This window comes from Furipterus horrens, unplaced genomic scaffold, assembly GCF_987537825.1.
Source record: "Furipterus horrens unplaced genomic scaffold, mFurHor1.1.pri manual_scaffold_5, whole genome shotgun sequence".
Classification (NCBI taxonomy): Eukaryota; Metazoa; Chordata; class Mammalia; order Chiroptera; family Furipteridae; genus Furipterus; species Furipterus horrens.
Window position 1 is genome coordinate 196,562,775 of NW_028327175.1, and position 14,967 is coordinate 196,577,741.

Consider the following 14,967-nt stretch of genomic DNA (forward strand, 5'->3'; position numbering starts at 1 on the left):
TTAGAAAGACATTACCCAAAAGCAAATCATATGGTAACTTCTCATATGACTATGTGTAAGAAATACAGAAATCCTAATAAAATATTACACAAATGGGTCTTGCATTATATTAAAAACATAACAGGACTTCCAGCCAAGATGGAAGTACAGACAGACACACTGCATCTTCCTCCACAACTAAGAAGGAATACAACTTCCTCAAAACTAGAGACAACCAGAAGTTCCAGAAAATCAAACTGCATGGAAGTCCAACAAACAAAGATATAAAGAAGAAATACTCATCCAGACAGGTAGGAGGGGCGGAGCTGGGGCGGAGAGGATGTGGTGTTGTGGCGGCAGCAGGCCGGCAGAAAGCGCAGTCGCATCTTTTAAAAAGTCAGAAGGGACACCTGGGGAGTGTTACCAGCTCCTCACCGGACCTGGAAGCTCACGGTCCCAGCACCGGGGAAAATCAAGCCTCATTGCTTCTGACTATGCAGACCAGTGGGGGTTGGGGTGGAGGCAGAGACTGCTGGTCTGTCAGCAGATTCTGCTTGTTTAAAGGGCCCCCATGGTCCTAGAACGTCCGCAGACCCACCCACTCTGGGAATGACGACCAGGGCAGCACCTAGAGAGGTGCCAGTCCGGTGCAGACATGGGAGAGGTGCCTGGAAAAGGGGTGAGTGCTGGGAAGCCGGCATTGTTCTCGGACCCCTCCCCCACAGACTGCGCCACAATGTGGTGAAACAGGTCGCCCTATGCTGACAAATACCTAAGGCTCTGCCCCTTACAACATAACAGGAGTGACAGCTCTACCTGGGACGCGGAGGTAAACAGACACAGGAGTCTGTAAGAATGAGGAGACAGAGAAGTATGGCCCAAAAGGGGGAACAGATCAAGGTTCCAGTGGGAGAACTAAGTGACGAGGAGATAGCCAACCTAACAGACACAGAATTCAAAACACTGGTGATAAAGATGCTCACAGGTTTGACAGATATGCTTCAGTATGGCAGACGCATAAGAGAAGAAGTGAAGGCTATGCTAAATGAAACAAAGGAAAATCCACACAAAACCAACGGTGAAAGGAAGAAAACTGGGGTTCAAATCAATGATTTGGAACATAAGGAAGAATAAAACAGTCAACCAGTGCAGAATGAGGAAGTAAGAATTGAAAAAAACAAGGAAAGCTTCCCAAATTTTGTGAAGGAGATGGACCTACACGTCTGGGAAGCACGGAGGGTCCCGGGCGAGCTGGACCCAGAGGGGACCACACCAGGATGCATCATGATTGAGATGCCAAAGGTGAAAGATAAAGAGAGAGTCCTGGGAGCAGCAAGAGAGAGGCAGAGAGTTGCCTACGGGGGGGGGGGGGTGCCTATAGGACTATCAGCTGATTTCTCAGAGGACACTTTGCAGGTAGGAAGGGACTGGCAAGCAGTATTCAATGTGATGAAAGGCAACTTATAATCAGGATTACTCTACCCAGCAAAGCTATCATTTGGAATGGAAGGGCAGATGAAGTGCTTCCCAGACAAGGTGAAGTTAAAGGAATTCATCATCACCAAGCTATTACTATATGAAATGTCAAAGGGACTTACTTAAGAAAAAGAAAATCAAAACTATGAACACTAAAATGACAACAAACTCACAACTATCAACAACTGAATCTAAAAAATAAAAACAAAACCCAGCTAAGCAAACCAGAATAGAAACAGAATCATAGGTATAGGGATCATTTGGAGGGTTATCAGCTGGGAGGGGAAAGGGGGAGAAATAGGGAAATGGTGCAGGGATTAAGAAGCATAATCAGTTGATACAAAATAGACAGGGGGGAGTTAAGAATAATATAGGAAAGGGTGAAGCCAAAGGACTTATATGCACGACCCATGGACATGAACTAAGGGGGGCTGGGATTGCTGGAGGCAAGGGGGTTACTGGACAGAGAGGATCAAAGGGGAAAAAATTGGAACTATTGTAACAACATAATCAATAAAATACACTTAAAAAAAACCCAAAGAAACAAAAACATAACATACTTCCCTGACTGGTGTGGCTCAGTGGGTTGGGCATCATCCTCCAAAGCAAAAGTTTGCCAGTTCAGTTCCTGGTCAGGGCACATGCCTGGGTTGTGGGTTCAGTCCCGGTTGGGGCACGTACAAGAGGCAACCAGTTGATGTTTCTCTCTCACATTGATGTTTCTCTCTCTCTTGTTCTCCCTCACTTACCCTCTCTCTAAAAATAAATACTGTAAAGTTAAAAAATAAAAATAAAAACATAACATACTATTAAAGGAATGCAAGCATAGCTTGGGCTTAGGAAATCTATTAATATAAGCTGTTATATTACAAGACAAAGAAGATATAATTATATGAAGATGTCCTGAAAAGATATTAGACACAGTTTAATATACTTGATTGATTAAATTTTTAAAAACATTACTAATGCTCTCTCAGTGAACTGGGACTGAAGGACATTCCTGTAAAACGGTGAAGAGTGCCTACCTGAAACCATCCACCAACATGTCACTTACATATGAAATGCTAGGTGCCTTCCCGCCAAGTCCGATAGAAGGCAAGGACATCCATTCTCACCCCCATTATTTGACACTGCTGTGCAAATGGAATGTCCATGTAAGAATACACACAGGAAAAGATAGGAATACTAGATTGAACTTTAGAAAGAAGACACAGTGGTCATTATTTGCAGGTATTATAGCTGTCTACCTGATAAATCCGAGAGGCTCAACTGACAGACAATTAGAACTAATAAGAGAATTCAGTAAACTTCTGGTTTTTAAAAGAAATCGTCCACACACAATCTGATGGAAACTAGTGAAGAGTATGATCGGTGATTCTCAGAAGAATTCTAAATGGCGTTCACACATACGGCCTCACTCAAAATAAAAGAAATCAAATGAAAACCACCCCAAGATACTACTCTTCACCTAACGGACTGGCGGAGATGAGAAAGTTCATACCTGGGGTGAGGGAGAGGGGCTCCTACACTTCCTGGTGGGAGGTACATTGGTACCACCTCTGTGGAGACTACCCTGTGGTGTGGAAGACCTAGCTGTCCAGGGGGCAACCTTGGACCTATTGGAAATGAGACATGGGACGGAACGGGGCTCCTCCTCACAGCCTTTCTGGGAAGCTCCCAATGCCAAGAAAGCGAGTCTGCGGAGTGACCTGTTGTATCAGTTTGCAGCTTGTCCTGAAATCGGGGCCAGCATGGTGACTCATCACAGGGCACAGCTCTGTGTCTTCCCTTCCTTTCCTCTCACCACACCTCCCAAATAAAGTATCAGCACTGTAATCTGGGCCCATGGCTGTATTTTCTAGAGCACCCATGTTAAAATATTATACTAAGCCATTATTATATTAAAATGATGTTGAAGACTGCATTGTGTATATATATATATTTTTAATTTTCTATATATTATGATGTTGTCATATGTAAGAACCTTTCTTGCTGGGGAAGACTGCCCCTGGGGTCTGGGCAATTCTTGAGCCAGCAAAGGGTCAGCTGGAGTCCACCTCTGATATGCAAACTGAGCCACCCAAGGTCTGACCTCCTCTGTCTGTCCTGCAGACTCTAGGGGGCAATATTCTTCTGCCCTCCTCACCCCCAGGGAGGCTGGGGGCTGGCACCTGACACCTGGAGACCCCCGCTACAGCCCCGAGCCTGTCAACATTGTTTAAATCGGCCAGTCCTAACCGTTTCCCCAGCCCTGCCTTGCCTGTCCTGAGGAAGCGCTGACTGATGCGGGCTGTGATCTGGACTCTCCCTTCTCCCCGACCCTCCTCCACTTTGTGACCTCCCTGCTGCTTCTGGGGGTGACCCTGCATGGCGTGGCATGACTGACTGCTGGGTCTAGGACCTCCAAGTATAACAACCTTTGCTTACCTGAGCCCCTTCTGTGCCTCTTCTTGTAATCGTCCCCAACGGGCCGTCACGTGGGAGAGTACCGAGCAAAGCCTGCTTTATAGCACAGAAAACCATTCTCGTGGGTGCATAGAAAAGCATATTTATAAAATAATGCTAATACATCTCCATTCTTGTAAAAAAAAAAAAAAAAACACATAGAAGAAAATGTTTAGAAGAAAAATACCAACATATTAATGGTAGTTGACCCTGGAGGTAAGATTGGGGGGAATCATTTTTTGTACTTTTATTTCTGTATTTTCTACATTTATTAAAAAACCCATTTGCACGAGCTGTCTATGGCTTCATTAGAAACTGCCCCCAAACTTAGTGGGTTCAGACAACAACCTTTTTATCTGTTGCTGAGCCCATGGGTCAGCAATGTGGGCTGGGCTGAGTGGGTCCCTCAGCGAGTCTCAGCTCCAGTCCCTCCCGTGGTCCCAGCGGTCTGACAGCTTTCCTGGGGCTGTGTGGCCAGCGTGGTCCAGCCGCAGGTGCTGACCATCTGCTGGGTCTCTCTTTTCGGGGGTCTTTCCTCTCCAGCATTCCAAGAGGGTGGACAGAGAAGCTGCAAGGTGTCTTAAGGTCTCCGCTCTAAGCCCACACCATGTCACTCCCAGCCCGATTTGTTGGTCACAGCCAGTCACAAGGCCTGCCCAGGTTCAAGGGTGGAGAGACAGACCCTTCCTCTGGCTGGAAGACATGGCCACATCAGAGGGGCAAGAGTCTGGTGTGTGGGGATGGACAGGGTGGTCAGGCTGTCCTTGTCGTCGTCGGCAGCCGTCCGTCTCGAGAGACGATGGTGTAGCTTCTTAAGAGTCTATCTGCACCACCGAGAATGGCTGTGCAGTCCGACTCGGGAGTGACATGGTAGTATCTGTCTCCTCCCGTGTTGAATCGACATCTTGCGATGACGCTGAAGCTACAGAGCCTGGGCAGGGTGATATGGAGGGTCTGCTGTTGCCCATGCAGCAGACCCCCCCTCTCTTCGCAGCTGAAGGATCCAAGGGAAAGACGGAGTCAATACAGCTTGGCTTCAGGTGCGCCGCAGGAGTTGCCGGTGTTGACTACAACGTCAAACCGCCTTAGGGACTCCGGCTCCGGATTTTCTGTCGGGGTTTACTCCCTTAGCCTTTCCCCTGAAGAGGTATGCCGCAAGGCAGCGGAGGTTTTTTGGAGTCAGAGTTTTCCTTCTCTGATGTGCCCTGACTGGAAGATCGAACCAGCGACACTTAGCTCGCAGGCCGACGCTCAATCCACTGAGCTAAACCAGCCAGGGCAAAGGCTGTCCTTGTAAACATTGGCAAACTGTCTACCATTTAAAATAACTTGTTCAAGTTCCTTCTGGTCTGGGTACTGACAGGGAGACAATGAAAAGGGCTAACACTTTCATATTGATTATCTTGTGCAGGACTCAGGATTCTCACTGGGGAAGAGGCCGGCCCAGAGCCAGGCAGTCTCGGCGACCTCGGAGCGGAACCAGGGCCCAAAGAAGGGAAGTCGTGTAATCGCTCCCAAGAAAGTGCGCATTGTGAGCAACAAAATCTCCAGAAGAACCTGGAGGTCGGGATCTGGAAGAAGATTGAAAATGATGTGGTGCTGAGAGCCAGCAGCAGCCTGCCCAAGAAGCTGGCCCGCGTCAAGAAGTAGGCAGCCCCTTCCTCCGACACCAAGACAAGACACCTTCCTAAGGATGCAGCGCCAGCCTCCGCGCTTGGACCTCTGCACTTGGCCCCACGGGCAGTGCAGTAGACAGAAGGAGCCCTGCTCCCCAGAGTCTTGGGTTCCACTCGATTTGGGGGCAGGGGGTGGCCTGGCCTGTGGGCAGCTGATCAGCACATCTGTACTGCGTGGATCAGCTTCCCAGGATTCTGAGAACTCTGCGATGGCCCTGAAGACACGTTCACCAACTTTCTGTGAGCCTCCCGCCCTTCATATCCTGTGTCCACTGGCTTAACCCAGAGCAGTAAGACTGGCTTTGTCATTCCTCCTGCAGTCACACGCTCCTGTAAACAGGCCAGTGCTGGGGCCGTAGGCCAGATGCACAGACCCAGTCAACCCCGGCATTTCCACAGACCAGCTACGTGCTCAGTGAAGGGTTATTAGGCTTCTGCACGTCCATCTTGAAAGCTGGGGAGAGTCTTTAACTCCCTCCAACCCCAGGTGACCCACCAGCCTCCATACTCACCTGCACATCCACCCCAGATACCCCCAGTTCACCTCCTTTGCCTGGCACAAGCCAGGAGACGTAGGGAGTCTTTTTCCATCCGTAGGGTGGGTGTTGACACTATCTTGTAGGGTCACGGTGCCAATTCACCCAGAATGTACTTATGAACTGCTCGAAGCCACCTTGATCTATAAAAAAGTCAAAATGTATTGTGCCTATGGCCCAGGCACTGCTGTAGTGCTTTCTGTCCATCACTTCATCCCAGGTCTGGTCATGCTGCGAACACATTCTAGATCTAACCCACCACTGGCTGAGTCCCAGCTTGGACTCTCAGCTGACCACCTGCTGCCTCTATTCCCACACCAAGATTCTGGCCTGTTCCATCCTGAGGGGCCCCTTCCCTGAATCTTCACTTGAGTCTGTCTGCTAGACTGGAAATGCCTACGGAGTCAGCCAGGAGCTCTGACTTGGCGACTGCCCTTCCCTCCCTCTATTGGAGGTGAGAGGTCACTGCGCAGTGACCGGTCTGGGCCCAGGGAAACTTCAAAATGCAAAGTCTCCAAAATCGGGCTCTGCTGCCACAGCTCCCAGTCTTTGAGATGTAGATTAGAATTTTTGTGTGTATGAAGTTGCTCTCCCTGCTTCTGTGTCTGCGGGTGTGGTTTAAACTCACCCATAAGATTGACATTTAAAAATATACAGTTTGAAAAGGGACTCATGGACCTGGACCATACAGTGTGGTGACTGCTGGAGAGAGGAGATATAAGGGCACTGAGTGGTGAGAGAAAAAATACCATAAAGATTACATTTTTAAAAAACAAAAAGTAAATAAATTTTTTAAAAAAGAGATTCTAATTGGATTTGAAGGAAAATTTGTACACAGTATTAAGTGAATCCTACAAGAGATATTTTTTACCCAAATCTAGATTGACTCTTCCTCTCCATCATTTTGAATTAGTGAGATTTCTAGCACATGTATCAGGCAAAGAAAACTTTAATTTAGTTCCTGGCTGCTGGACAGATTGTCAGATTTGTGCTAGTGATTAGAAAAATGAATTTCTCTCAATTCTGCAATTAAAACCCTGCCCGCTTCCCATTCCTGATTATGTGATAGACTAGGAACCATCCTCCAGTAGCTTAATATTATTCGATTAGCAGGGAGATGTCTAACATGGCTCCGTGTCATTCCTGAGGAATAATAAGCTACCTAAGTGGAACAGACTTCCACAGAATACAAGTGCATCTCTTTTAGAACCTTTAAATTTGGAGGCTTAATTATTCGATGAAAAATAGTCACTTTAGACCATTTGGCTATAAAATGACTTTATTAAAATTCTTTACTGGTCTTTATGCAAATAGATTTTTTTTTTAAAGTAATTTATCTCCTAGCAACCCAAAGTGAAATAAGCATTGAAAATGACATCTCGAGAAGACTTTGGGCCATTAATCCAAATACATTCCTAGGGTTTATTTGCTGATCGTCTGAACGAACAAATGGAGGACTCCTGCCCACAGGTGGGTATGCAGGTGACTCACTCTCGAAACTAAACTTTTAAGCAGCTAACTTAGTCAAGTTCACATGAAGAAGCCGGGAAATCTAAGGCATTTGGCCGCCGAGTCCAACCTGCACGTGTGCACTCAGCTGAATGGGGGGACCCAACGTGAATTACTTACATGCCCCCGAGACTTGACCCTGCCCTGGCCTCTGGGGCAGTTGCTTTCTGTTTCGGGGATGCCCCCCGGCTGGGGGAAGCTGCAGCCGCCTCGTCCTCCCAGAGCCTTGGCCTCCTTCTCCGGGACGTGTGTGCCGATCTGTGTGCTGGGTCCTGGGTGGGAAACTAGAGTCAGAACATGGGGGTGAGGGTGCTCCATAGACAGACGTCACAGAAGTGAAGCCGTGGTCCTTCCCATGGAAGACAGAGCGTTAGGATGCGGGTCACAGGCTCAGAAGTGACCCAGAGGGGACCTCCCTGGGCAGGAACTGGCAAGTTAAAGGGGACATTGTCCCTTGGCTCCCTGACTCAGTTGTCTCACCACGGGAGGGCACTCCGACCTGTCTTCTCCAGCGGGCTGTCCCAGGAGGGACACCAATCTGACCCTGGGCCACAGGCTCCACCTGGTGGGGGGCGAGCAGTCCGCTCCCCACACAAGGCTGAGCTGCTAGTGGCACCCCAGTGTTGCTGGGTTGCAGCCTTACTTCCGCGGGAGGGGGTGCATGTGCCCGGACAGGGTCAGGAGTGCTCCACCCCTTGGCCCCCAAGCAAGCGACCACTGTGCTCAGAAGCTGGTTTCCACTGTGACTTGTCTGCCTGTTTTTTTTTTTTTTTGTTCGTTTGTTTGTTTTTTTCTTTTAGTGTTTTGTCTTTTCCATTTGTCAGCAATAAAATACTGACTTTTAAGAAAATTATCGTTGTTCTATGACAGTCGTCCCATTTTCCCCCCTTGCCCTCTCCTACCCTGCCCCCCTCCCCCCCCAGTCAGTCCCCACCCCATTGTCCACGTCCGTGGGTCATTTATACTGGTCACTGTCAGTCTGTTCCTTGTTTCCATGCTGCTGGTTCGATTTCACTCATTTGTGTGTGTTGTTTATTAGGATCCTGTATTAGGTAAGACCACGTGGTTTTTTTTTTTTTTTGTTTTTTTTTTTTTTGCTGCCTGGCTTGTTTAACTAAGCATAATAGTCTCCAGTTCCATCCACGCTGTCACAAAAGGTAGGAGTTCTTCCTTTCTTCTGGCCGTGTGGTATTCCATTCCACCTGTTCTTTTTCAGGATTGTTTACCTGAGAGTGACCGGAGTCCAATTCAGTCCCACAAGTTTAGGCAAAAGGGAATTGTTAGGTTCAGACAACCCAACCCCTAGAAGGGCTTTCGAGGTGACCACAGCCAGGCCATTCCTGGCTAGTGTGGGTTTCGAGGTGACCACAGCCAGGCCATTCCTGGCTAGTGTGGGTTTCCTGGAAGCTGAGCCTGGGGCAAGGGTTTGGACACAGGTCACTTATTCCGAAAGGGTTCCCAGAAAGCCCGAGTGAGGACAGGGGAAGAGTGGACCAGAGAAGTGAGAACAGCCACCAGGAGGTGCCTGGAGGGCAAGTGGGTAACTGGGGCTCTGGCAGGGGCCCCCACAGAAGCACAAGACCAGCCTCAGGATCTTCCTGCGCAGGCTGGAGTGGCCGGGGTCACTTGTCCGCCAACTCCCGGCCCCTGCTGGTTGAGGGCTGCTCCTGGGAACCTAAGCATCCTTACCCTTTTGGGTTGTGCCTGCTGGACAAAACTCGGGCAGAGGAGAAGAAAGCACAGGGACCGAGCGGGGAGGCTGGGTTTGGGCAGCCATGGTTGGAGAGCCCAGGTGGGCCAGGGGCTACCGAGTGGGCACCAACACCTTCTGCTCTGGGCGAGATGCCGTGGGGACTCTGCAGCTCATCTGTCTGTCTGTCTGTCTCTCCTGGATGTTTTGTTCTTTCTGAGAGCAAGGGAACTTTCTTCAGGGTCCTGGATCCCAAGCCCCTGCAGCTGACCATCACAGAGATCAGGGAGACTTCTGTTCTTGCTCCAGCCAGCAAAGTTCCAGAGAAGGACTCCCATTGGCCTGGCTGGACCGAGTGACCATCTCTGGACCAATTACAGAAGTCTGGGTGATGGAGGATCATGACTAGTCCAGGATGGGTCATTCCCCCCAACACCAAGGGGGGTGCAGTCTGTTCCCAGAGGGGAGTATGAGGCAGGAAGAGGTGCGATGGGGCACCTTCAACAACAGACACTGGCCGGGACCAGCCACCCCACCTGATCCTGGGTGATAAACGTTTGGGTCTTGATTCCTCCCCTCCAAGAAGGATCCTGAACTCTATTCCTCATTTCCTCCTGGCTCTTACTGATAGCTTCTATGTCCTTTTTCATGCTGGTGTAGTTCTCAGTAAGTTCCTTGTAGTTCTTCTGGAGTTCCTTGTAGTTTCCCTGGAGTTCTTTGTAGTTTCCGCTGAGCTCATTGAGCTTCTCCACAATCCATGCTCTCAATTCCATATCTGATAGTTGGCTCCCCTCTATTTCATTTAGCACTCTTTCTGGGGATTCTACCTTTCCTTTCAATGGGGGGTTGTTTCTCTGTCTCCCCATTTTGGTGACTCCTATTGTTTGTTGGTGCTTCTTAGAATGATCTGCACTTCCTGGATCTGCCCCTGGTGGCGTCAGATCATGTACCAGTCTGGCCGGATTCTGCACTCTAAATGTAACTTTGCCCCTTTCCCTCTCCCTAACAATCTTCACCCTCTGTAGAGCAATGATTTCTCTCCTCCCGGCTCTCCACTTGGACTTCCTGCCAGTTAGGAAAAACACTTAAAACTCATACGCTCCGTAGAGCCGAGTGTGCTTTATGGCATTCTGGGAAAACTCTCTTCCTCCGTTTATCAGGCGCGAATACTACTTGGAGAAAAGGTTTGGATACTATCACAAAAGAGCAATTGGAGACTTTTAAAATATTTTTCACACCTTAGGGCAATTGACACTTTAGTTAGATTCATGCTCTTTGCTTCCCCTTATGAGAAATAAGGCTTCCACCTGCCTGACCTTAATGAATGTCCAGGGAATCCTCTCATAGCTCAAAGCAAGTGCATATGCAGAAAGCTAGTGGTGAAAACCAAGGGGATATCGACTAACGTGAAACCGATACTGCAAAATGTCCTCCTCCGTGTCTAATGAAAACCTGTCATTCTTTTATTCAGCTAATATTTATCATTAAGCACCAGCTTAATAAGTAGTGTTGAATAGACCAACCAGAGTCCTACTTTCAAGGAGGTTATTTCGAGCTGGGGAGACGGAGGACAAGCATGCATGAATGAAGAAACAAGATTCCTTCCAAGAGCAAATGTGCTAGAAATGAAATAAACCAGGAAGCCTCGTGGAAGCAAACCTTGACTTTGAGCCAAGAGCTGAATCATCGGGAGTCCTTGGGTGTGGGGAGCTGGCGAACAGCTGCTCAGGCAGAGGCACAAGCACGTGCCAGGATCCTGGGGTAGGAACCAGTTTTGGGGTGGCCAGGAACTAGAAAGGTGGTGTGCGTGGCGGCTGGGGTGCAGTGTGTGAGGGAAGGGGGTACCGTGGGTCAGAAAGGGGCTCCATGGGGAGGGCCACGGGCCACAGTAAAGACTGGGGGTTTCTATCCTAGAGTAACGGGAGTGTTGCGGAGCCATGAGCAGGGGATGGCACGTGTGGCTTGGGTTTTTGAAAGGCCACTCTTGCTCTGGGGAGGCTCACCTGCGGGAGTGCAGGTGAGAGATGGGTGTGCTCCAGCTGTAGGTGGTAGCGGAGGAGAATCTAGAAGAAGACGAGTCAGGATGCGCTGAGGGACAGGAGAGACGGATGAGGAAGGGGAGGAGGTGGAACACGTGGCACCCCACCTTCCCTTGGCTCTGATCCTCCAGGAACACGGAGCCCACGAGGCGCCAAGGAGCCTACAGCCAACGGCGTCTGCAGACGGTGCTTCCTGAGTCACCGACAATACCTGGGTCCCATCGTGTTATCTTGGGAACAAAGCAAATCCCAGTCAGAGAATGACAGAAAACTCAGTTCTGTTATAGGAAGACAATTTAATTCCAGTTGAAATGTCGTTTCTGTGCCAGCAAACAAGCTCTGCTCGCTGTCCTTGAGCAACCCAGGAGTTTATTTCCATCACTCATAGCAGTCAAGTTGAGCTAAACCAGAATTCAGTTTTGATGCGAATTTCAATTAAGCAGCTTCAAAGCCTGTGGGCCTGAATGCACGCATTATCGGCAGCTCTCAGAAGGGCACCCCTTCCTCACCCAGTGTGGGAAGTACTCACTTTCATTGCTTTGATCGGTAATTAAGACTCTCTTAAATATAGAATTCCTCATGTCTGATTAGCAAATCTTATGTGAGGCATACCTGACATAGGCTTGCCACTTTTATTTTTTTGCAGATGATATCATTTTATTTTTTAACTTTTTATTGAATTTATGGAAGTGAGGTGAGGTTCATAAAATTATGTAAGTTTCAGTTGTACAACTCTATAACACCCCATCTGTATGTTGCCAGGTGTGTGCACCAACCAAAGCGAAGTCTCCTTCCATCACCTGTTATCCCCACTTTACCCTCCCCCACCTCCCCCACCCCATCTCCCCCTTGTAATCACCACAGTGTTGTCTGTGTCTGTGAGGGTTTTTGCTTAATGCCTTCACCCCTCCCCTCTGACAGCTGTCAGTCTGTTTTCTGCATCTGTGGGTCTCTTTCTATTGTATTTCTTTAATTTGTCCATTAAACTCCACATATAAGTGAAATCATATGGGATTTGTCTTTCTCTGACTGGGCTTATTTCACTTAGCATGATGTTCTCCAGGTCAGTCCATGCCGTCTCAAAAGGTAAGATTTTCTTCCTTTTTATGGCTGAGTGGTACTCCACTGTGTAAGTGTACAATACCACAGTTTTCTTGTCCACTCATCTACGGAGGGACACTTGGGCTGCTTCCAAATCTTGGCTGTTGTGAATGACACTATAATGAACTAGGGGTGCATATATTCTTTTGAATCCATGTTTCGAGATCTTTCAGATATATTCCCAGAAGTGGGATCACTGGGTCATAAGGCAGTTCCACTTTGATTTTTATTTTTTGAGGAACCTCCATACTGCTCCCCACGGTGGCTGCACCAGTCGGCATTCCCACCAGCAGTGCACCAGGGTTCCCTCTCTCCACATCCTTGCCAGCACTTGTTATTTATTGACTTATTGATGATAGCCATTCTGACAGGTATGAGATGATATCTCATTATGGTTTTAATTTGCATCTCTGTAATGATTAGTGATGTTGAGCATCTTTTTGTACATTTCTTAGCCATCTGGATGTCCTCTTTGGAGGAGTGTCTCTTTAGGTCTTTTGCCCATTTTCTAATTGAATTGGGTTTTTTGGTGTTGAGTTGTATAAGTGCTTTATCAATTTTGGATGTTAACCCTTTATCAGATGTATCATTGACAAATATGTTCTCCCATTCAGTGGATTGTCTTTTCACTTGTTGATGGTCTCCTTTGTTGGGCAAAACCTTTTTAGTTTGATGCAGTCCCATTTGTTTATTTTTCTTTTGTTTCCCTTGCCCGAGAAGATATATCATAAAAAAATATTGCTATGAAAAATATTCAAAATTTTACTGCCTATGTTTACTTCTAGGAGTTTTATGGTTTTGATTCTGACATTTAAGTCTTTGATCTGTTTTGAGTTTATTCCTGTGCATGGTGTAAGAAGGTGGGCTACTTACATTTTTTTGCACGTAACTGTCCAGTTTTCCCAACACCATTTCTTGAATAGACTGCCTTTACCCCATTGGATGTTCTCGCCTCCTTTGTCAAATATGAATTAACCATAAAGGCGTGGGTTTATTTCTGGACTTTCTATTCTGTTCCATTGATCCATGTTGTTTTGATTACTCTGGACTTGTAATATAGTTTAATATCAGGGAGCATGATTCCACCAACTTCGTTCTTCTTTCTCAAGATTACTATTGTTATTTGGGGTCTTTTGTGGTTCCACATAACTTTTTGGAATATTTTTCTAGTTATGAAGTATGCCTTTAATATCTTGATAGGAACTGCATTAAATCTATAGATTGCTTTGGGTAGTGTGGACATTTTAATGATGTTAATTCTTCCTATTCATGAACACAGTATATACTTCCATTTATTCGTATCTTCAATTTCTTTCTTCAGTGTCTTATAATTTTCCGAGTACAGGTCTTTTATTTCCTTGGTTAGTTTAGTCCTAGGTATTTTATTCTTTCTGAAGCAATTGTGAATGAGATTGTTTTCTTAATTTCCCTTTTTGTCAGTTCCTTGTTGGCATATAAATATGCTTTCTGGATATTTGTGTTGTATCCTGCTACTTCACTGAACTCACTTGTCAGTTCTAGTAGTTTTTTGATGGAATCTTTAGGGTTCTCTCTATATAGTATCATGTCATCTACAAATAGTGACAGTTTTAATTCCTTTTTTCCAAGTTGGATGCTTTTCATTTCTTCTTGTCTGATTCCTATGGCTAGGACTTCCAGTACCACATTGAATAAGAGAGGTGAAAGCAGACATCCCTGTCTTGTTCCTGATCTTAAGGGAAATGCTGTTGGTTTTTGCCCATTGAGTATGATGTTGGTTGTGTCCTTGTCATATATGGCCTTAATTATGTTGAGGTATGTTGAGGTATGTTTCCTCTATTTCCACTATGCTGGGAGTATTTTTAAAAATCATGAATGGTTGCTGGATTTTATCAAATGTAGACTTCTCACTTCTATTGTTTATAGTTTTAAAAATTTAGGCAGAACATTTATAGAAAGGAATTCTATATTTTTTAGGTTTTTTTTTTTTGGTCCCTTTTCTAATTTTTATTCCTGTCATAATTTTGTTATATATTTCTTAGTAATTTCAGAATTAAAAATTGAATGTAATTGTATCTAATTTAAAGATATTTATATCAAAAAACAAAGGAGAGCAAATGGGACAAAAATCAACATTTTCGTGTTTTTTATTTTTCTTCTTCTTTCCTTATTTTCCTTCTTCTTTCCTTTATTTTTATTGTTGATACTATTACAGGTGTCCCCATTTAGCCCCCTCTGCCTGACTCCTTGAAATTTAAAGGAAAAATAGAAACTATCATTACAAGTAGAAAAAGTAAAATCATTTTTGAGGATGAATTTTCATTTAATTTTTAAAATTTAGCTAATCCTATTAAATAGTTTACACAATAGGATTGCTTTCCATTCTAATGTTCAATGTCACTCTAGTTGCAACCAGGGAAGTTGCAACCATGCTTCATGTATGTTCGGCCTAGATCCACATGTATGCAAATTTAATTCACATAAATTATTTAATGACTGCAAAACGTTCTTCAGGTGCAGCTGTGGCAAATAATGTG